Source organism: Grus americana, chromosome 33, assembly GCF_028858705.1.
Source record: "Grus americana isolate bGruAme1 chromosome 33, bGruAme1.mat, whole genome shotgun sequence".
NCBI lineage: Eukaryota > Metazoa > Chordata > Aves > Gruiformes > Gruidae > Grus > Grus americana.
Genome location: NC_072884.1, coordinates 156,779 through 178,661, shown reverse-complemented (window position 1 = coordinate 178,661; position 21,883 = coordinate 156,779). Strand labels below are relative to the sequence as shown.

General features: G+C 53.5%; 3 non-coding genes and 1 pseudogene across 3 annotated transcripts; 1 reads left to right on the top strand and 3 right to left on the bottom strand.

Moving 5' to 3' along the window:
• Window positions 1–7,147: 7,147 nt before the first annotated feature.
• TRNAN-GUU (transfer RNA asparagine (anticodon GUU)) lies at window positions 7,148–7,221 on the bottom strand. Its single transcript has one exon. It is a non-coding gene; the product is annotated as a tRNA-Asn (tRNA).
• A 1,971-nt stretch (window positions 7,222–9,192) lies between these two features.
• Window positions 9,193–9,266, bottom strand: TRNAN-GUU (transfer RNA asparagine (anticodon GUU)). The gene has a single exon. It is a non-coding gene; the product is annotated as a tRNA-Asn (tRNA).
• Window positions 9,267–11,161: 1,895 nt separating this feature from the next.
• Window positions 11,162–11,235, bottom strand: TRNAN-GUU (transfer RNA asparagine (anticodon GUU)). Its single transcript has one exon. It is a non-coding gene; the product is annotated as a tRNA-Asn (tRNA).
• A 4,267-nt stretch (window positions 11,236–15,502) lies between these two features.
• LOC129198623 (olfactory receptor 14A16-like) lies at window positions 15,503–16,464 on the top strand (annotated as a pseudogene).
• Window positions 16,465–21,883: the final 5,419 nt, after the last annotated feature.

The following is a 21,883-nucleotide window of genomic DNA, read 5'->3' as shown; positions in this document are numbered from 1 at the left end:
ATCAGCCATACCGCCCTGCAGCCAGAGGCTTACTGTGTCCAGGACTGGGAAGATCTCCCCTGCTATAAGCCCTCCTCTGTCCTCCCACCCCGGGCTGCCTTTTATCTCTCTCCGAGTTGCCCATCCTGTCTTGTCACCTGCAGGCAGTGCCCTGAGCCCTGCGCTCTTTGCAGAGCAGCTACTCCTGGACCGAGCTGTCTTTCTGCAGGGGCCATGCATCCATTCCCATGAGCTCTCTCAGTCCCAGGAGGTTGTGGCAGCCCAGGAGCACAAGTGCAGCCGAAGGTGTGACTTTCTCTGCCCCACACACTCCCTCGAGATGCTCCCTGGTCTCTGGCACTGAAAAAGCACCAGGGTCCCTCCTGGGGAACCTTCCTGGAAGGAGGCTGAAGAAAATAACTGCATTGTGTCTCCAATCTGTGGGGAAAGAGGTGGAGGCCAGCTGTGTGAGTTGTCCTTTCAGAGAATGGTTGACTAAGAGAGGCGACAAGTGCTGCCTCTGAAAAGCCCTATTCCTCCCCAGATATTAGGCAGTGAGAGGAGGGGGTTGTTTTCCCCATGGAGAGGTAGTGATGCAAGTGAGTCAATGCAGAAACCTCAGTTTGGTTACAGGCTTCCCATCTCGATTCTTCTCCCTCCAGTTCCTTCCACACACCTACAGCAGGTGGGATGCCCTTTCCCTCAGTTCATGTGCACAGAAAGCAGGCGTCTGCATGGGAGCTCCTTGACTAAGCTCTCACGAGAGTCAATGGAAATGGATGGAGGGAGTCAGTTGCTCACGCAAAACCACTTAGTGACATTTCAGGGGGTTGATGGGTTGACCCTGGCCAGCCACGAAGCACCCGCTCATTCGTTCATTTGCCCCCTTCCTCCCTTCCCCAGAGGGATGGGAGGGAAGCTAAAAAGCTCCCCTTCATCAAGGTGGAAAAGGCTCTGAGCAGCATGATCTAGTGAAAGATGTCTGGTGACGAGGGGTGTCTGTGAAGCATTCTTACTTCATGCTCACAGGAAGCATCACACTGATCCTGCTCGAGGATTTCAACCGCCCTGGTGTCTGTTGGACAAGTGACACAGCATGCCGCAAGCAATCTGGCGTGCATTGAGGATCACTTCCTCATCCAGGTGAGAGAAAACCCAACGAGAGGAGATGTGCTTTTGGATCTGTTGCTCACAAATGCAGAAAACCTTACTGGAGAGGTCAAAGATTTGTGTTAGCCTGAGCTGCAGTGATGATGCCCTGATTGAACTCATGAACTCGAGGGATATAGGCCAGGCAAAACTATAGTCAAGACCCTAAACTTTAGGGAAGCTGAGTTTCAGTTGCTTAAGGGACTGGTGGATGGGAGCCCCTGGGAAACTGCCCTCAGGTATAAAGGAGCAGAAGAGACCTGGCACCTTTTTAAAGGCATTCTTAGGGCACAACGGCTGTTGATTGCCATGTGCAAGAAATTGGGCAAGGAAGGCAGGAGACCAGCACGGCTGAGTAAGGACCTCCTGGTCAAACTGAAACACGAGAGGAAAACGCATAGGCAGTGGAAGCAGGGACACATGTCTTGGGAAGAATATAGGGATACTGCCCGGAGTGTAGGGATGTGATCAGGAGAGCTGAGGCAGACTTGGAGTTAAATTTGGCAAGGGGTAGGAAGAATAGTAAGAAGGACTTCTACAGGTACGTTAGTCAGAAAAAGAAGACAAAAGAAATGGAACTCCTCCCCCAATAGACGCGACAGGGCATTTGCTGACAACTGACATGGAGAAGGCTGATGAACTCAACACCATTTTTCGCCTCTGTTTCCACTGGCGATTGCTCTTCTCACATCTCTCTGTTCCCTGAATCTCAAGGCAAGGACTGGGGGGATGAATTCCCACCCACCGTAGGACAAGATCAGTTTCAAGACCATCTGAGGAACCTGAACACACACAAGTCCATGGAACCCGATGAGATGCATCCCAGGGTCCTGAGGGAACTGGTAGGCATCATTGCTAAGCCACTCCCCGTCCTATTCAAAAAGTCCTGGCAGTCAGAGGAAGTCCCCGGTGACTGCAGAAAGGGGAACCATCATGTCCATTTTTAAAAAGCGTAAAAAGGAGGAACCTGGGAACTACTGACCAGCTAGCCTCAACTCTGTGCCAGGTAAGATTGTGGAAAAGATCCACCTGGAAGCTATGTCAAGGCATATGGAAGACAGGGAGGTGGTTAGTGACAGTCAACTCACTTTCATTGAGGGCAAAGTGTGCCTGACTAACCTGGTGGCCTTCTACGATGGAGCAACTACATCAGTGGACAAGGAAAGAGCAACTGATGTCATCTACCTGGACTTCTGCAAAGCCTTTGACATGGTCCCACAAAGCATCCTTGCCTCTAAATTGGAGAGAGATGGATTTGATGGGTGGACTATTCAATGGATAAGGAATTGGCTGGAAGGCCGTATCCAAAGAGCTGCAGTCAATGGCAAGTTTGTGGACACCACCAACCTGAGTGCTGAAGTTGCTAGTGCTTGAGAGAAGGGATGCCATTGAGAGGGACCTTGAAAGGCTTGAGAAGGAGGCCAATGTGAACCCCGTGAAGTTCAACGAGGCCAAGCTCAAGGTCCCGCACATGGGTCGGGGCAATCCCCAGTATCGGTACAGACTGGGGGATGAATGGATTGAGAGCAGCCCTGCAGAGGACTTGGAAATACCTGTGGATGAAAAATCATGTATAAGCTGGCAATGCGCGCTTGCAGCCCAGAAAGCCAACTGCATCCTGGGCTGCATAAACAGAAGCGTGGCCAGCAGGTCAGGGAAGGTCACCCTGCCCCTCCACTCTGTGCCAGTGAGACCCCACCTGCAGAACTGCATCTGGCCACAGACACTTAGGTCAACAGGATCAGCTTCTACAAGTGCATCAGCAGCAAAAGGAAGCTTGGGATAATTCATGCTTTTAAAATCCATCTCTTTTCACCAATTAGTGACGAATCTATAGGCAGTTACTTCAGTCAGCTTCAAAGTACGGTTTCCTTTCAGGCTCTGTCAGCCCTGGAGCCCCAGGGACATCTCCAGGAGCGCAGAAGGGACAGAGGAAGTGGCACGTTGGGCCGGTCCTCTGCTGCTGAGCTGGGCTGAGGTCCTGGCATGGAGGGAGCTCATGGCAAGTGGGCAGTGCTTGCAAGAGACAGCTCTGCCCAGGAGGAGCTCCTCCCTCCGCAAAGCGCAGCGAGGTTGAGGGGACTGCCTGCAGGCAGCCAGGGAAGAGAAGAGAAGAGAAGAGAAGAGAAGAGAAGAGAAGAGAAGAGAAGAGAAGAGAAGAGAAGAGAAGAGAAGAGAAGAGAAGAGAGAAGAGAGAAGAGAGAAGAGAGAAGAGAGAAGAGAGAAGAGAGAAGAGAGAAGAGAGAAGAGAGAAGAGAGAAGAGAAGAGAAGAGAAGAGAAGAGAAGAGAAGAGAAGAGAAGAGAAGAGGAGAAGCAAAGCCAGAGAGATGGCAGTGAGTAGTGGGAGGACACTGAGAGGTGGCTGGGGAAGAAATCTTCACAGTCTGTAAGACAGTAAGTCTCTGGCAGCAGGGAAATGCACACGTGTGTCCTGGAGGGGTCTTCTAGACCTGGCGCATGCCACAAATGGATTTGGCAGGATGGCTCCCAGGTTTTCTTTTGTGTGGAGGAAGGCCATGCTCCAGAGCAGAGCACTATCAGAGGGCAAGGACATGGCGACTCCCTTCTTCCAGGGAGGGCTGCAGGGCTGTGAATCCAGGTGTGCACCCAGCGGTGCCCAGGACTGTCCTTCAGAGCAGGGTCCCTGCACCGCAGGGGGCTGTGTGCTGGGGCAGGGACTCTGCTGCCATCCAGGGTCAGCACTCATCCTGCCCGGGGAGCTCCCCACAGCACTTTGGGGAGACGCTGGGAGCGGAAGGAGCAAGCCCCGGCAGAGCAGGGTCCTTCTGGTGTTGAGAGGGCACTGCACAGGCCAGGGCTGCTCACAGCTCCAGATCTCCCCCAGAACATTTGCAGAGGGTCCTTTTGAAGAAGGACACAAAAGCAGCATTTCCTTGAAAGGGCAGGTGTCTGTGCTTTGAATTTTCCCCTCTTGTTTGTCTGGGTGGGCAGTGGGAGATGGGAATTTAGTTCTCTGTTCTGCAGAAGGCACTGAGACCCTGCTTCTCCTTCGGACTTGTCTGAGCTGCTCCTTCACCGCCCGCACACACAGAGATGGCCCTGGGCAGTGTCCTGCTGCCAGGAGGTGTCTGCAGGGCAGAGCTGAGCACACAGCGTGTGGGATGGGGTCCGTGAGCACTGACAGGGAGGAGACCTGGGGATATTGAAACAGCTCCCGGCAGAGACATCTCCAGGCAGCAGAGACATGGGCGGGGAATGAGAGGACAGTGCTAACGGAACAGTCTGACAGGACAATGGGAGAAGCTCCCTCTCTGCCCTCAAAGGCATGGTTTTGAAGGGCATGAGTCAACTCCTTGGAAGCCAGACCTCCAGCAGAGCCCACTCTCCTGAGTGTCCATCTTTCCCTTCCTGGCCTTCCCTCCCCTGGCAGAAGCACTGTGGCATTTCCCTTGTGTCTCGTGCGCCACTGTTCTTGTTTGGAGGCTCTCTGGGGATGGGGGTTTCAGCTGTAGCTGAGACGCTCACCCCGTGGGTCGTGCCATGCTGATGCCTCCATGGCAGGGAGATGTCCAAACCTGTTGTAAACAGTGGCGTGGGAAAAAGCTGAGTCTCCCATCAGGATATCCTAATGGAAGTGCACAGCTCTCCATCAAGGTCTTTGGCCTATCTGGGAGCCCAACAGAGAAGACAGGGAGTAACTGGGCAGTTGCACGTAGGCAGCTGGAGTGAGCCTGAGCCTGCGACTGGACTGATGGACAAACTGGCTGTCCTCACTCTGCACTAAGGGACAGTCCCTTTGCCTCCCAGGACTCTCAAGATCTCACTTGCAGTGCAGTACAAATGCCAGGGTTGCCTACCTGTGATAAGAGCTCCTAGGAGTGACACAGGCAGCTAGAACAAAATAAACGGCCAACACCGTTCTGCAGTCAAGTGAATTGAGGCTGAATATGCTCTAAAGTCCATCACAGGTTGATTTAATCACAGTTCGCTCCAGCTTCCAAATAACCTATTGCAGTAGGGCAGGACTAAGTCCTCCAGAGACCACTGCAGAGTCCTCTCCTCCCAGTGGCACCCTCAGCCACAACAAGCCAGCACTCAGGTAAAGAAGATGCCCAAAGCAAAGGGGAGAGGAAGGTTGGGGGGGTAAATGAAAAATAGCTTTGATTTTGCTCAGAGAAATCTGCCCTAACTTTTCACTGCCAACAACACACCCCAGTTGAGATGGGGGGAGCTGTAAAAATACCCTCCCCACCCCTCTGAAAATGCCTTCTGCCATTCCTGTTCCTTAACACAAGGAGTGCAGACGCTGACAAGCCCGTCTGAATTTGGAGCGGTTTCATCTGACAAATGCAATGACCAGGCTCCTGCCCCTTCTATTCCCATGAACCCATGGCTGCAGAGCAGGGTTGACTCCTGCACAAAACCAAACTTCTCACTTTATTTTTTTTTTTTTTTCATGCACAGGTCCCCATGCCCTGAGGCTGTAGATGTCCATCGCCAGCTCCATCACCCAGTTCCTCCTCTTGGCATTCGCAGACACACGGGAACTGCAGCTCTTGCACTTCTGCCTCTTCCTGGGTATCTACCTGGCTGCCCTCCTGAGCAATGGCCTCATCATCATTGCCATAGCCTGTGACCACCACCTCCACACCCCCATGTACTCCCTCCTCCTCAGCCTCTCCCTCCTCGACCTTGGCTCCATCTCCCCCACTCTCCCCAAGTCCACGGCCAATTCCCTCTGGGACACCAGGGACATTTCCTATGCAGGATGTGCTGCACAGCTCTTTCTGTTTGTCTTTTTGATGTCCTCAGAGTCTGTGCTGAGCCCTGGTGCCACGGCTGAGATGCTGCAGCCCAAATGTGCACAGCCACGGCGAGCCAGAGAACAGACAGACAGGAGGAGCTGGAGCCTCACAGCACTGTGGCAGTTTGGGATGAAGTGAGACATGGTGGGACAGCTTGTCACCTGGGGTGCTGCAGTGGAGGGACAGAGGCTCTGCAGGAGAGAGTCAAAGGGGAAGGTGAGCGTGGGGGATGCGCCCTGTATGAAGGGGCAGCTCAGATGTATGGAGCTCTTCCAGGATGGTTAGCTTCTGTCACTGAGGATCCAGTAAGGGTGACGCTGTGTTGGCAGTTATGGACCACTCCGTGAGGGTGAGGAAGCAGGAAAGGTCTTCTGACGGTAACCCCAGCAAGACTTCAGGTCTATGAGCCAGTTCCTGTGGGGGACTGTAATTGCCCTGCCATTCACGGACCAGGTAAAGCAAGGTGCAAACACTCTGCAGGACCTCAGGACAACCTCTTCACACAGCTGCCCGGTGCGCCAACATGGGCCCTAGATGCTCACTTGGATCTGGTGCTGGCAAAGATGAAAGAGCTGATCAGACATGTGATAGTCAGGAGAAACAACTGCACACACACACACACACACAGAGACATACAGAAACACCCTGGAAACAGGAATAAAAGAGAGAGAGCAGAAATGATTTAGGGGCAATAGTGTCTGAGAGCTCTCGCCAGTAGATGATAACAGTTAGAAAGGAGAGGAAAAGAATTCTTCTCAACACTTCATGCCAGACTACAATACCGAGAAATTGTAACTACCTTGTCAAGGAGGAGTGAAGGAAAGGAATAACAGTAAAGAAATAAAGTTTACCATGATCTAGAAGAAGAAGGAGGAGGTATGATTTTAGAGCACGTTACTGGGTTTAGTGACAGCAGAAGTAAGGCACATCACAGGGTGGGATGACCCCAGCTGGCAGCTAAGCCCCCTCCCAGCTGTTCACTCACTCGCCCCGAGCAGGATGGGGGAGAGCATTGGAAGGGCAGAAAAACTCATGGGTCAAGACAAAGACAGTGTAAGAAGTGAAGCCGAGCTGCGTGCGCAAGCAAAGCAGAATAAGGCATTCCTATGGGCGTGCTTTCCTTCCTCAGCCTGTGCTGAGGGCGCTGACTATAGCCCCCTCTTGTTCTGGAAGCAAAGAAGGGTTTGGGTTGGAAGAGAACTTAGAGCTCATCTGGTTGCAAGCCCCTGCCATGGGCAGAGAAAGGGGAAGGCGTCTCTGGGTGGGCTCGAACCACCACCCTTTCGGTTAACAGCCGAACGCGCTAACCGGTTGCGCCACAGAGACTCCCACAGGGATGCCTGGAGTGCCTCCCGTCGGCAGGCGGATGGTTGGCCATTTCCAGGGAAGCAGAGCTCCACCACGCCTAATGGTGACTTGGCAAGAGAAACACCAGAACCCTGAATGTCCAGCCTTCCTCCTTCCTTCCTTCCTTCCTTCCTTCCTTCCTTCCTTCCTTCCTTCCTTCCTTCCTTCCTTCCTTCCTTCCTTCCTTCCTTCCTTCCTTCCTTCCTTCCTTCCTTCCTTCCTTCCTTCCTTCCTTCCTTCCTTCCTTCCTTCCTTCCTTCCCCCAGCACCGGACTGCCCCCGCCATGGCACTTCTGGTGCCCCTTCTGTCTCACTCCCTGCCCCCTGCAGACCATCCAGCTGCCCTACAAAGGTGGCACCTCTGGTGACTGGAGAAACGTGGTCATCCCCTGAGGATGGGATGGAAAGCTGTGAGAGCTTCTTAGCTTCCCAGGGATTAGGCAGCAATTGGCAGTGTGTACGGATGCGAGAGAGGGTGGAGGGAACTCGGAGAGAAGCAAGATGCTGGCCGAGGGCTTTAGCAAATCCTCCCAACCATGCGTGAGCCCAGAAATGGAAAGCTGCTGATGTCGGTGGGTGGAGGAGGAATAGCTCTGCCCTGGGAATGTGGCTGAAGGCCCCTGCACAAGGGAGAGGTTGCCATCACGTCTGTGTGCCTCAAGCTGGGAGATGGGGAATGCCCGCTGCTGGGGGGTGGCCAGGCAGTGCTCAACATGCCCCACGAGCTGACCTTCCTCTCTTCCTTTCCTTCACTCCCCACACTGGGATGGACCTCAGGAAGCCTTTTGCTTGCTTAGGGGCCGGCTCCCTCTCTCAGGAGCTGCACTTCAGGCACTTGGCACCAGAGGGCTCAGTAACCTGCAAAATGCCCTAATGAGCCAAGTCTCCCTCCCTCCATCATTCTCCCAAATTCTTCAAGGCTTGCCCGGCTGACTGGAGAGATTCCAGGAGCGTAGCCAAACTAGAGGAGATTTCAGGACCAAAAAACAGTAACACGGAATGCCTTCTTCTACCAGTTTTCTTTCTTTTTCTGCTTACAGAACGGCCTTCCTCAAGGCCTATTGATCCGGAGAGTCTCCAGAGGAAGTCCGAACATGGAGGAAAAGGAAGACCCTTTCTGTACAACGCTGTGTGGGAAAACTCTGTCCCCCGCTGCCGTCTCCTCACATAGAAGTCTTTCTTGACGTGGTATTTTGGGATCCATGAATGCTGAATGGAGAGAGGTGGCCATTTCTGGAAGGGGGGATGGAAGGCCCGCCTGGGAATCCTGGCTGCTGCCTGGTGCAGGTCCAGGGAATCACCCTCCATGAATGCACATGTTGCTCAGGAAGCTGGCTCAAACCAGATACTAACCCCAAGAGCAGCGAGGACTTTTCAGCCAGGCATCCAAGCTTCCCTTTTCGCTCTCCCCAGGAAGTTCTCAATCCAGAACATTGGCTTTCCTCATTGATCTCCAACGGTGCTTAAGTTTTATTATGACTGGCACCATCCACCTAGAAGTTGCATTTAAGCAGTCTTGGTCATTCTGTGGAATTCCTCCTCAGGTAGACCTGAGGCATCATAACAGCTTTCCAGAGCATCACAGAGCTGGTGGCCCAGGAACATCTCCCGATGACTTTTCAATATCTCCAGGGGTGGAGACTCCACAACCTCAGTGGGAAACCCGTGCCAGTGCTCACTCACTCGCCTCAAGCGGGACGGGGGAGAGCATTGGAAGGGCAGAAAAACTCATGGGTCAAGACAAAGACAGTGTAAGAAGTGAAGCCGAGCTGCGTGCGCAAGCAAAGCAGAATAAGGCATTCCTATGGGCGTGCTTTCCTTCCTCAGCCTGTGCTGAGGGCGCTGACTATAGCCCCCTCTTGTTCTGGAAGCAAAGAAGGGTTTGGGTTGGAAGAGAACTTAGAGCTCATCTGGTTGCAAGCCCCTGCCATGGGCAGAGAAAGGGGAAGGCGTCTCTGGGTGGGCTCGAACCACCACCCTTTCGGTTAACAGCCGAACGCGCTAACCGGTTGCGCCACAGAGACTCCCACAGGGATGCCTGGAGTGCCTCCCGTCGGCAGGCGGATGGTTGGCCATTTCCAGGGAAGCAGAGCTCCACCACGCCTAATGGTGACTTGGCAAGAGAAACACCAGAACCCTGAATGTCCAGCCTTCCTCCTTCCTTCCTTCCTTCCTTCCTTCCTTCCTTCCTTCCTTCCTTCCTTCCTTCCTTCCTTCCTTCCTTCCTTCCCCCAGCACCGGACTGCCCCCGCCATGGCACTTCTGGTGCCCCTTCTGTCTCACTCCCTGCCCCCTGCAGACCATCCAGCTGCCCTACAAAGGTGGCACCTCTGGTGACTGGAGAAACGTGGTCATCCCCTGAGGATGGGATGGAAAGCTGTGAGAGCTTCTTAGCTTCCCAGGGATTAGGCAGCAATTGGCAGTGTGTACGGATGCGAGAGAGGGTGGAGGGAACTCGGAGAGAAGCAAGATGCTGGCCGAGGGCTTTAGCAAATCCTCCCAACCATGCGTGAGCCCAGAAATGGAAAGCTGCTGATGTCGGTGGGTGGAGGAGGAATAGCTCTGCCCTGGGAATGTGGCTGAAGGCCCCTGCACAAGGGAGAGGTTGCCATCACGTCTGTGTGCCTCAAGCTGGGAGATGGGGAATGCCCGCTGCTGGGGGGTGGCCAGGCAGTGCTCAACATGCCCCACGAGCTGACCTTCCTCTCTTCCTTTCCTTCACTCCCCACACTGGGATGGACCTCAGGAAGCCTTTTGCTTGCTTAGGGGCCGGCTCCCTCTCTCAGGAGCTGCACTTCAGGCACTTGGCACCAGAGGGCTCAGTAACCTGCAAAATGCCCTAATGAGCCAAGTCTCCCTCCCTCCATCATTCTCCCAAATTCTTCAAGGCTTGCCCGGCTGACTGGAGAGATTCCAGGAGCGTAGCCAAACTAGAGGAGATTTCAGGACCAAAAAACAGTAACACGGAATGCCTTCTTCTACCAGTTTTCTTTCTTTTTCTGCTTACAGAACGGCCTTCCTCAAGGCCTATTGATCCGGAGAGTCTCCAGAGGAAGTCCGAACATGGAGGAAAAGGAAGACCCTTTCTGTACAACGCTGTGTGGGAAAACTCTGTCCCCCGCTGCCGTCTCCTCACATAGAAGTCTTTCTTGACGTGGTATTTTGGGATCCACGAATGCTGAATGGAGAGAGGTGGCCATTTCTGGAAGGGGGGATGGAAGGCCCGCCTGGGAATCCTGGCTGCTGCCTGGTGCAGGTCCAGGGAATCACCCTCCATGAATGCACATGTTGCTCAGGAAGCTGGCTCAAACCAGATACTAACCCCAAGAGCAGCGAGGACTTTTCAGCCAGGCATCCAAGCTTCCCTTTTCGCTCTCCCCAGGAAGTTCTCAATCCAGAACATTGGCTTTCCTCATTGATCTCCAACGGTGCTTAAGTTTTATTATGACTGGCACCATCCACCTAGAAGTTGCATTTAAGCAGTCTTGGTCATTCTGTGGAATTCCTCCTCAGGTAGACCTGAGGCATCATAACAGCTTTCCAGAGCATCACAGAGCTGGTGGCCCAGGAACATCTCCCGATGACTTTTCAATATCTCCAGGGGTGGAGACTCCACAACCTCAGTGGGAAACCCGTGCCAGTGCTCACTCACTCGCCTCAAGCGGGACGGGGGAGAGCATTGGAAGGGCAGAAAAACTCATGGGTCAAGACAAAGACAGTGTAAGAAGTGAAGCCGAGCTGCGTGCGCAAGCAAAGCAGAATAAGGCATTCCTATGGGCGTGCTTTCCTTCCTCAGCCTGTGCTGAGGGCGCTGACTATAGCCCCCTCTTGTTCTGGAAGCAAAGAAGGGTTTGGGTTGGAAGAGAACTTAGAGCTCATCTGGTTGCAAGCCCCTGCCATGGGCAGAGAAAGGGGAAGGCGTCTCTGGGTGGGCTCGAACCACCACCCTTTCGGTTAACAGCCGAACGCGCTAACCGGTTGCGCCACAGAGACTCCCACAGGGATGCCTGGAGTGCCTCCCGTCGGCAGGCGGATGGTTGGCCATTTCCAGGGAAGCAGAGCTCCACCACGCCTAATGGTGACTTGGCAAGAGAAACACCAGAACCCTGAATGTCCAGCCTTCCTCCTTCCTTCCTTCCTTCCTTCCTTCCTTCCTTCCTTCCTTCCTTCCTTCCTTCCTTCCCCCAGCACCGGACTGCCCCCGCCATGGCACTTCTGGTGCCCCTTCTGTCTCACTCCCTGCCCCCTGCAGACCATCCAGCTGCCCTACAAAGGTGGCACCTCTGGTGACTGGAGAAACGTGGTCATCCCCTGAGGATGGGATGGAAAGCTGTGAGAGCTTCTTAGCTTCCCAGGGATTAGGCAGCAATTGGCAGTGTGTACGGATGCGAGAGAGGGTGGAGGGAACTCAGAGAGAAGCAAGATGCTGGCCGAGGGCTTTAGCAAATCCTCCCAACCATGCGTGAGCCCAGAAATGGAAAGCTGCTGATGTCGGTGGGTGGAGGAGGAATAGCTCTGCCCTGGGAATGTGGCTGAAGGCCCCTGCACAAGGGTTGCCATCACGTCTGTGTGCCTCTAGCTGGGAGATGGGGAATGCCCGCTGCTGGGGGGTGGCCAGGCAGTGCTCAACATGCCCCACGAGCTGACCTTCCTCTCTTCCTTTCCTTCACTCCCCACACTGGGATGGACCTCAGGAAGCCTTTTGCTTGCTTAGGGGCCGGCTCCCTCTCTCAGGAGCTGCACTTCAGGCACTTGGCACCAGAGGGCTCAGTAGCCTGCAAAATGCCCTAATGAGCCAAGTCTCCCTCCCTCCATCATTCTCCCAAATTCTTCAAGGCTTGCCTGGCTGACTGGAGAGATTCCAGGAGCGTAGCCAAACTGAGGAGATTTCAGGACCAAAAAACAGTAACACGGAATGCCTTCTTCTACCAATTTTCTTTCTTTTTCTGCTTACAGAACGGCCTTCCTCAAGGCCTATTGATCCGGAGAGTCTCCAGAGGAAGTCCGAACATGGAGGAAAAGGAAGACCCTTTCTGTACAACGCTGTGTGGGAAAACTCTGTCCCCCGCTGCCGTCTCCTCACATAGAAGTCTTTCTTGACGTGGTATTTTGGGATCCATGAATGCTGAATGGAGAGAGGTGGCCATTTCTGGAAGGGGGGAATGGAAGACTAGTGATTAGGCAGTAATTGGCAGTGTGTATGGATGGTGAGTAATGAAGTTGACTTACTGCCTGGAGTGGCTGGAATTCCTTTGATGTATGTTACCAGTGTTTCCCCACTGGCTCTTATTACCTCAGTAGCACCTGGATCAGCTCCGTAAGACTTCAAATGTGCTGCAGGGTATCCAGCACTTGCCTGAGAAACAAGCTTAGGGCCCTCGCTAGCACCCTGTGTCTCTGACCTTGGTGTGTGAGGGACCCCTTCACCCTTCAAGCCTAGTTTAAAGCTCTGTCAATCAGTCCCACAAGCTCCTGAGACCTTCTTCCTTATGTGAGAAAGGTGAATCCCATCTGATGCCAGCAAGCCTGGTGCTGTGTAGGCCACCCCATTATCAAAAAACCAAAATTGTGGTGGTGATACCAGCCACAGAGCCATGTATTAATAGACTGGGCCCATCTATTTGTCCCAATGTCACTGCCTGCAACTGGAAGGAGAGAGGAAAAAAATAACCTGTGCTCCAGATTCCCCCACCAAGCGTCCCAAAGCCCTGAAATCTTTTCTGATTGTTCTTGGACTATGCAGTGCAGCTTCATCGCCACCCAGATGGGAATGTGGTACCATGTTCTAGTAGGATAAAGCACGCTTTTGGAATTGGTCTCTCTCCACTCTTTAGAGAGGGACAATTGGTGATTGGGGCAGTCAGCTAACGAGTCCATTCCCCAAGGCTGATTCTGCTGCCTTTCAGGAGTTGTCAGCCCTGCAGCCCCAGGGACATCTCCAGGCAGCCCAGAAGGGGCAGAGAAAGTGGCACCTTGGGCTGGTCCTCTGCCCCCGAGCTGGGCTGGGCTCCTGGGATGGAGGGAGCTCATGACAAGCAGGCAGTGCTTGTGAGAGACAGCTCTGCCCAGGAGCAGCTCCCCTGCAAAGCACAGCAGGGCTGCGGGCACTGCCTGCGGGCAGCAATGGGAGAGGAGAGGAGCGAGGCAGAGAGAGGTTAGTGGGAGGACAGCTGAGCTCTCAGCGTGGGAGAAATCTTCTCAGGTCTGTGCAGGGTAAGTTTCTGGCTGCAGGACAGTGCACATGAGTATCCTGGAGGGCTCTGCAAAACCAAAGCATCTCTCAGAAGAACCCTCACAATTTATCCAGACTGTAGGAAGACGTGCTGCTGAGCAAGGCTTCCCTGCTGCATGGTCAGAGGGACAGGACATGATGGCTGCCTTCTCCCAGATACAACTGCAGGGGCGTGAAGCTGGGTGTCCACTCAGGGGAGTCCAGGACTGTCCTTCAGAGCAGGGTCCCTGCACCTCAGGGGGCTGTGTGCTGGGGCAGGGACTCTGCTGCCATCCAGGGTCAGCACTCAGCCTGCCTGGGGAGCTCCCCACAGCACTTTGGGGAGACGCTGGGAGTGGAAGGAGCAAGCCCCGGCAGGGCAGGGTCCTTCCGGTGTTGAGAGGGCGCTGCATGGGCCAGGGCTGCTCATAGCTCCAGATCTCCCCCAGGATATTTCTGAGGGCAGTTTTGAAGAGGAATCTCAAGGTGGGTTTAAATGAAAGGGAAGGAGTTGGTGCTTTTTGTTTCTCCTCTTGGTTCGCTGGGTTGGCAGTGACTGCATTTTGGAGAAAGCATTGAGACCCCGACTGTCCTTTGGACTTGTCTGAGCTGCTCCTTCAGCCCCGCACACACAGAGGTGCCCCTGGGCAGTGTCCTGCTGCCAGGAGGTGTCTGCAGGGCAGAGCTGAGCACACAGCGTGTGGGATGGGGTCCATGAGCACTGACAGGGAGGAGACCTGGGGACAGAGAAACCGCTCCCGGCAGAGGCATCTCCAGGCAGCAGAGACATGGGCAGGGAGGGAGAGGGAAGTGTCACCAGAAACGCCTGGTTTCTGCACCATTCGAGCACCTCCCTGTCCTCCCCTGCTGTGCAGACATTTTCCCTGGAGCAAGCCCCTGGTCTGCCACCCACCCACCAAATCCTCTGCCATTAAGGGTACCAGGCTGATTTACCTCCTTGGCAGCCCAACTTCTGATGAGTACAAACTCCCTTGTGCCCATCTGTCTTCCCTGTCCTGCCTCCATTGGCAGGAGCATTGAGGCATTTCTCCATGTTTTCTCTCTTATCCCAGCTGCCTTTGCCACCACTTTACCTGGGGTGTCTGGGCACCACAGAGTGTGAGGCTGGAATGAGTTATCCCCCTCCACTTCAGGAAACCCCCATCTTTTGACTAAGTCACTGGGGGGTGTTTCTGGGCTGCAGGCTGCTCTCCAGAAGGGTACAGCTCCCCCATAGCATCTCTGTGTTGTCTAGGAGGCCGACGGAGAAGACACCTCAGTGCCAAGGGCATGGAAATGCTGCTGGACAGCTGTAGGTGGCCAGCTGCAATGAGCCTTCTGTGTCCCTGTCTGGGAGAGGGGAGCTGAGATTATCCTCAGGTCCAATGAGATGGGATGGGGAGCTGGAGATCTGCACTTTGAAACTGTGTTCCTCTGCTCTCAGCAGTGTCCAGCTTCTTTTCAGGGGAAACATCTGAGTGCAATTGTCCTCCTTCTCAAAGAGGTGCAGCACAGGTCAGCTGAGAACAGGACTGCTGGAGAGACTGGGTCTCCTCACTCTGTGCTAGCAGGGAGTATGTTTGCCTCTCAGGACCCACAAGGTTTCACCTGGAGTGCAGTGGAAATGCCAAGGATTTGTGCCTTAAAATACTCCTCAGGTGTGGTGGGGCAATGTCAGCAAAATAAACACATCAAATGCCCACAGCTCTGCTCTGCACTTGAGTGATTTTCGGAAGGACAATGCTGAACTGCGTTTTGATATCGCCCGCAGATTTGATCTGAGATCACCCTGTGTTCCTGTTTATTTATTGCCGTAGGGCAGGACTGACTTCTCCAAAGTCAACAGCAGAGCTCCTTGCTCCCAATAACACCCTAAGCCAGCACCAAAAAAAGCTCATGAACAGCACATGGCAAAGGTGTTCCTGAACAGGGGAGAAGCAGTTTGGGGGATTTCTGTGAGAAACAGAGTAGGTTTTGCTCAGAGAAATCTCCCTTAACTTCTCAGTGCCTTTTCTTCCATGGATATTCATCCATACCTAGAAGCAGCAAATGTCCAACGCCAGCTCCATCACCCACTTCCTCCTCCTGGCATTTGCAGACACGCGGGAACTGCAGCTCTTGCACTTCTGCCTCTTCCTGGGCATCTACCTGGCTGCCCTCCTGGGCAACAGCCTCATCATCATCGCCATAGCCTGCGACCACCACCTCCACACCCCCATGTACTTCTTCCTCCTCAACCTCTCCCTCCTCGACCTGGGCTCCATCTCCACCACTCTCCCCAAATCCATGGCCAATTCCCTCTGGGACACCAGGGTCATCTCTTTCTTGGGATGTGCTGCCCAGGTCTTTTTCTTTTCCTTTTTGATGTCAGGAGAACTCTATCTTCTCACCGTCATGGCCTATGACCGCTACGTTGCCATCTGCAAACCCCTGCACTATGGGACCCTCCTGGGCAGCAGAGCTTGTGCCCACATGGCAGCAGCTGCCTGGGGCAGTGGGTTTCTCCATGCTGTGCTTCACACTGCCAATGTATTTTCACTACCACTCTGCCAAGGCAATGCCATAGACCAGTTCTTCTGTGAACTTCCCCAGATCCCCAAGCTCTCCTGCTCCAACTCCTTCCTCAGGCAAGCTGGGATCCTTGTGGTTGGTGTCCTTGTGGACTTTGGGTGTTTTCTTTTTATTCTTTTCTCCTATGTGCAGATCTTCAGGGCCGTGCTGAGGATCCCCTCTGAGCAGGGAGACGGCACAAAGCCTTTTCCATGTGCCTCCCTCACCTGGCCGTGGTCTCCCTCTTTGTCAGCACTGGCATGTTCGCCTACCTGAAGCCCCCTTCCATCTCCTCACCATCCTTGGAGCTGGTGATGGCTGTCCTGTACTCAGTGGTGCCTCCAACATTGAACCCCCTCATCTACAGCTTGAGGAACAAGGAGCTCAAGGATACCATTAGGAAAATGATTTCTTGGATTTTTTTCAGCAGTGATGAACTTCTCATCTCTCTGCACAAATGACTCCCAAGCTATCCCATTCCAGGCCTGTGTTATGGGTTTCTTTTAGTTAATAATAATAATCATCCTTGTTATTATCATTATCATAGTTGCTATCATTATCATTTTATGGTAATTTGTGGTTATTTTGTTCCTACACAAATGTTTAGACTGAACTCACTTCTACTAAGGAATGGACCTGTTCTTTCGCACTTGGCATCCCTACAAATGTACCGCTAACACTGGGTCTGAGCTGGCTCTCATATAGCATCTCTGTAACAAAGCATGACCTCCTCAGTGCACTGCCCGAAGGCTGGGCTCTTCTTCCAAAGTCGGAGCCAAGAATAGGCATTAGCAACTGCTTCCCAAAAGGGCCTGATTCTTTAGTGATTAAGGAGCAAAGAGCTCAATGTCACATTATGACTTGTGTCGTGGTTTAGGCCCAGCCGGCAGCTGGGTGCCACGCGGCCGCTCAATCACCCCTCCCCCAGCGGGATGGGGAGGAGTATAACAACAGGCTTGGGTCGAGGTAAGGACAGGGAGAGATCACTCACTAGTTATCGTCACGAGCAAAACAGACTGAACGTAGAGAGGAAATTCATCTAACTTATTACTAAGCAAACAGAGTAGAGGAATGAGAAATAAAATCAAGTCTTAAAACACCTCCCCCCACCCCTCCCATCTTCCCGGGCTCAACTTCACTCCCGGCTTCAACCTCCACCCCCCTTCAGCAGCACAGGGGGACAGGGAATGGGGGTTACGGTCAGTTCAGCACACATTGTCTCTGCCACTTCTTCCTCCTCAGGGGGAGGACTCCTCTCATCGTTCCCCTGCTCCAGCATGGAGGAGTCCCTCTCATGGGAGACAGTCCTTCACCAACTTCTCCAACGTGAGTCTCTCTCCCACGGGGTGCAGACCTTCAGGAGCAGACTGCTCCAGCGTGGGTACCCCACGGGGTCACAAGTCCTGCCAGCAAACCTGCTCTGGCGTGGGCTCCCCTCTTCACGGGTCCACAGGTCCTGCCAGGAGCTTGCTCCAGCGTGGGCTTCCCACGGGGCCACAGCCTCCTTCAGGTGCCTCCACCTGCTCTGGTGTGGGGTCCTCCATGGGCTGCAGGTGGAATCTCTACACCCCCTCATCCTTCCTCCATGGGCTGCAGGGGGACAGCCTGCTTCACCATGGTCTTCACCACGGGCTGCAGGGGGATCTCTGCTCCGGTGCCTGGAGCACCTCCTCCCCCTCCATCTGCACTGACCTTGGTGTCTGCAGAGTTTCTTACATCTTCTCACTCCTCTCTCCGGCTGCAAAAGCTCTCTTTCTCTAAGTGTTTTTCTTCTTAAATATGTTATCACAGAGGCGCTGATGGGCTTGGCCTTGGCCAGCGGCGGGTCCATCTTGGAGCCGGCTGGCATTGGCTCTATCAGACACAGGGGGAGCTTCTAGCAGCTTCTCACAGAAGCCACCCCTGTAGCCCCCCCCCCCCCCCCCCAAAACCTTGCCACGCAAATCCAACACAACTTGTTAGACACTGAGGGGCTGGATTTGAGATGAACCAATCGGCGTCTACTTAGATCTGCTCAGCAGTCACTGAGGTACATACCTAGGACTTTCCTATGCAGATGATGTCCTTAAGGAAGGGAGTCAGGAGCTGCCTGGACAGCCCAGGGATCTCTTCATGGACAACATGTGCCTGGCATGGGCAGTGACTAGAGCCCCACAAAGTTTCCCAAGGTGGTGGAGTCACTCACAGGAAAAGTGCCCCTGCAGCCAGGCATCTGCAGGAAGGAAGGGCTCTGCAGGCCCAGAGGAGGAAATGGGGACCCAGCAGGCACAAGGAAGAGAGCAAACCAGAGTCATTCATGTCACCCTCAGTCATGAACGAACATCGAGTGTCCTTGGAAATGGACCATAGTCCCTTCAAGCACCTGCCACATCCACAGAGCCCCAGGGAGGGGGCTTAGCAGCAGTGATTCCCACCCAGCTCCCAAGGGCCAGTGAGCAGCACAAGGAGAGGGCCAGGAATGACCAGAATGATCAGGGAAAGGTGAGATGGGATCTGACCTGGGCGAGACTTTGTGTCAGAGAAAATTCCCATGCTCAGCTAATTGAAAACTGTTTCCAGAGCATGGATACCCTGACGCATACTCACAGCGCAGAGCCAGAGGTTCTCGCTGTCTCGCTGCTCCACCAGGCCGGTGAAGTGGCTGAAGAAGGGCTGGTGTCTGCCACACGCCACCCCTTTGTGCCATCGTCCCTCACAAAGAGTGACATTGGGACAGAGGCCGGCACCCTGTGTCAGGCCTTGCACTGATGGAAGCAAGACCCAGCAGCCTTGTGAGTTCGCTGCTGTCCCTCACTCGGTCCCTGTGCCTAGCGCATGTCCTTGAGACAGCCTCCCCCACCCCGTGTGCGCTGGCTCTTACCCGCAAAAGTCATCCCCAGTCCTGGCCAGTCCAGGGGAGGGCTGATCTTTGAAAGGCGACCAGCTCCATCTCTACGGAGGGAACATCCAGCCTTCCTCAGGCTCACACATTCCCAGACCCTGGCAGACCCTGGAGGGGGACTGTCTGCAAACTCTGGGGCACCAAGATCTGTTGTGCAGACCAGGGGGATGTTTCCCCACCCCTGAATGCACCCAGCACCAGGTGGCTGTGGGGCTGCATGTGGGGCAGCGGGGCTCTGCTGCTGCAGGGATGAGGATGGGAACAGGAGCCACCAGGTTCCTGGAAGTTCCCGCACTGCCAGGGCGTCCCAAACTTACCCTCAAACACCCTGGCAGGTCTCTCAGCCTGGGCTCCCAAGAGGCACCATGGGTTGAAGAGTAGAGTGGGCTCCATCATGCCTAGCTCTGCCAGTAGACCTTCTGAAGCCAGAGCAGCTCCCAATGGTGGGGAGAGGACTCACTGCTGCTCACAGGGTTGGAGGTCTCTTGGGGGCTGCACCCAGTGGCACCAGCTGCCAGGAGCCCCAAGACACAGTGGCAGGCGTTGGTTCCCTGCACCACAGCTCACAGTCCCTCCCCTCTTATGTGACCGTTGTCTCTCAGGAGCACTGCTGGGTGTGAAGGGGAGCTGCTGGAGTTCTTCTCTGCTGAGCTCCATGGCTCCTGGTTCTGCCCAGGTCCCAGCTCACACTCACTACCACAATCCTTCTGCAGTCTATGTCTCTGCTTGGAGACACCTCTGTGGTGTGCCTGTATGAGCACAAGGATCCCAGTAAACAACAACAGCAAAACAAAAAATAGCAGCAGCAGCAGCACCATCATCATCATCATCATCATCAACAACAACAATAATAATAGAATATATAACAAGTGATGCACCAATGCAATTTCTAACCACATGTGGAAGGGAAAAAACCCAACCTGCTGCCCACTCTGTTTCAGATCAGCAATCCTGTGTCCCAGCTAGCTTCCCCAGTTATATACGGTGCATGACATGATATGGTAGGGAATATCCCTTTGGCCAGTCTGGGTCAGCTGTCCTGGCTGTGCTCTCCCAACTTCTTGTGCACCTGGTGGGGTGTGAGAAGGTGAAATGTTTGACTTGTGTAGACTTGACTTAGTGTAGACACAACAACTACCTGGCAACAACTAAAAACATCAGTATGTTATCAACATTATTCTCATACTAAATCAAAACCACAGCACTCTACTGGCTACCAGAAAGAAAATTAACTCTATCTCAGCCAAAACCAGGTGTGGTGGTGTGACCCCCAGCCTGCCTTGAGCCCCTCGGTACTTGGTTTGATCTTTCCCCTTTTTGCCCTGGGCTGCATGCCTACCCAGGATTCCTGGGCCAGACACCAACCTAGACTGAGCTGGATGTGGATTGTGACAGACAGAGACCAGCGCATTAGGGCACCCTCTTAACGTGCCTGGCTATTACTTCCCCTGTTGCTTGGGAACGGTAATGATGATCAATCACCTCCTGACAACCTGGTACACCTGTACCTGGGTCTTGACCCAAAAGGGGGGAGATGCCAGAAAAGCTCTGATTCTGCACAACTGGTGGAAACTACCAGAATGTTTCGCCATCCGAGCTGGGCCAAAGTGGAAAAGTGCCTGACAAAAGTCAATTATCTCGGGTCCTATAAAAAGCGATTCTAAGTGAGACCCTTTGTGTTTTCCTGGATCACAGGGGGCTGTGACCAGCATCTCCTCTGAGCTGGGATGCCTCTCAGGCACAAAATTCTTGAGAATCATCTGCCGACAGAAGACCAGAGCAAAGTCAGCCTTCTCGAGTCTCCACAATCGCTTGTTCGGGAATGCTGATGCACTGTGAGTACTTACTCTAAATTCGAAGAGGGAAGTTTTAACTATAAGCTAGCTGCCAGCCTTTTCGAGTCTCAGCTATCACTTGTTGACAAATGCTAATGCATTGTGAATTTTTACTCTAAACTCGAAGAGGGAAATCCTGTCTATACACTAGCTTCCTTCATCCACCTTTCTAATGATTAGCCAATCATTAAGTGCTGCTAAAATTAAACCTTTGTCTTACCTTATATTGTTAATAAATTCTGAATTGACTAAATCATAACCGTGTCAAACACTCTTCATCCACAACACCAGGACACGCCCTCACGAGAACACAGCTTCTTACCAGCCCTGGCTGAATCCCATGGAGGGCTTCACAGAGAACTCTGCTCTGGGGTCTGCAAGGGTCTCGGCACGTGTAAGCCCAGATCGGCTTGAGGACGAGGCCCATGTGAACCTCAGGAAATCCAAAAAGGTCAAGTGTGAGGTCCTGCACATGGGTCAGGGCAATCCCTAATATTGATAAAGACTGAAGGATGAATGGATAGAGAGCAGCCCTGCGGAGAAAGGATGCTGGTGGATGAAAAATTGGACATGAGCTGACAATGTGCGCTCGCAGCCCAGAGAGCAAATTGTATTCTGGGATGCATGAAGAGAAGTGTGACCAGCAGGTTGAGGAAGATGATTCTCCCCCTCTACTCCACCCCGGTGAGACACCACCTGGAGCACTGCTGCCAGCTGTGGGGGCCCCAGCAGAAGAATGACATGGAGCTGTTGGAGTGAAACCAGAGGATGGCCATGAAAATGATCAGAGGGATGGAACACCTCTCCTATGGAGAAAGGCTAAGAGAGTTGGGGTTATTCAGCCTGGCGAAAAGAAGGTTCCGGGATGAGCTTGTTATGACCTGTCAATGTATAGCGGGGGATTCTAAAAAAGGTGGAAAGAGACTTTTTACAAACGCCTGTAGTGACAGGACAAGGGGCAATGGTTTCAAACTGAAAGAGGGTAAATTTAGATCGAACGTGAGGAAGATATTTTTTACAATGAGGGTGATGAGACACTGGAACAGGTTACCCAGAGGAGCTGTGGACATCCCATCACTGGAAGCATTCAAGGACAGGTCGGACGGGAATTTGAGCAACCTGATGTAGTGGATGATGTCCCTGGCCAGTGTTGGACTCCCAGCA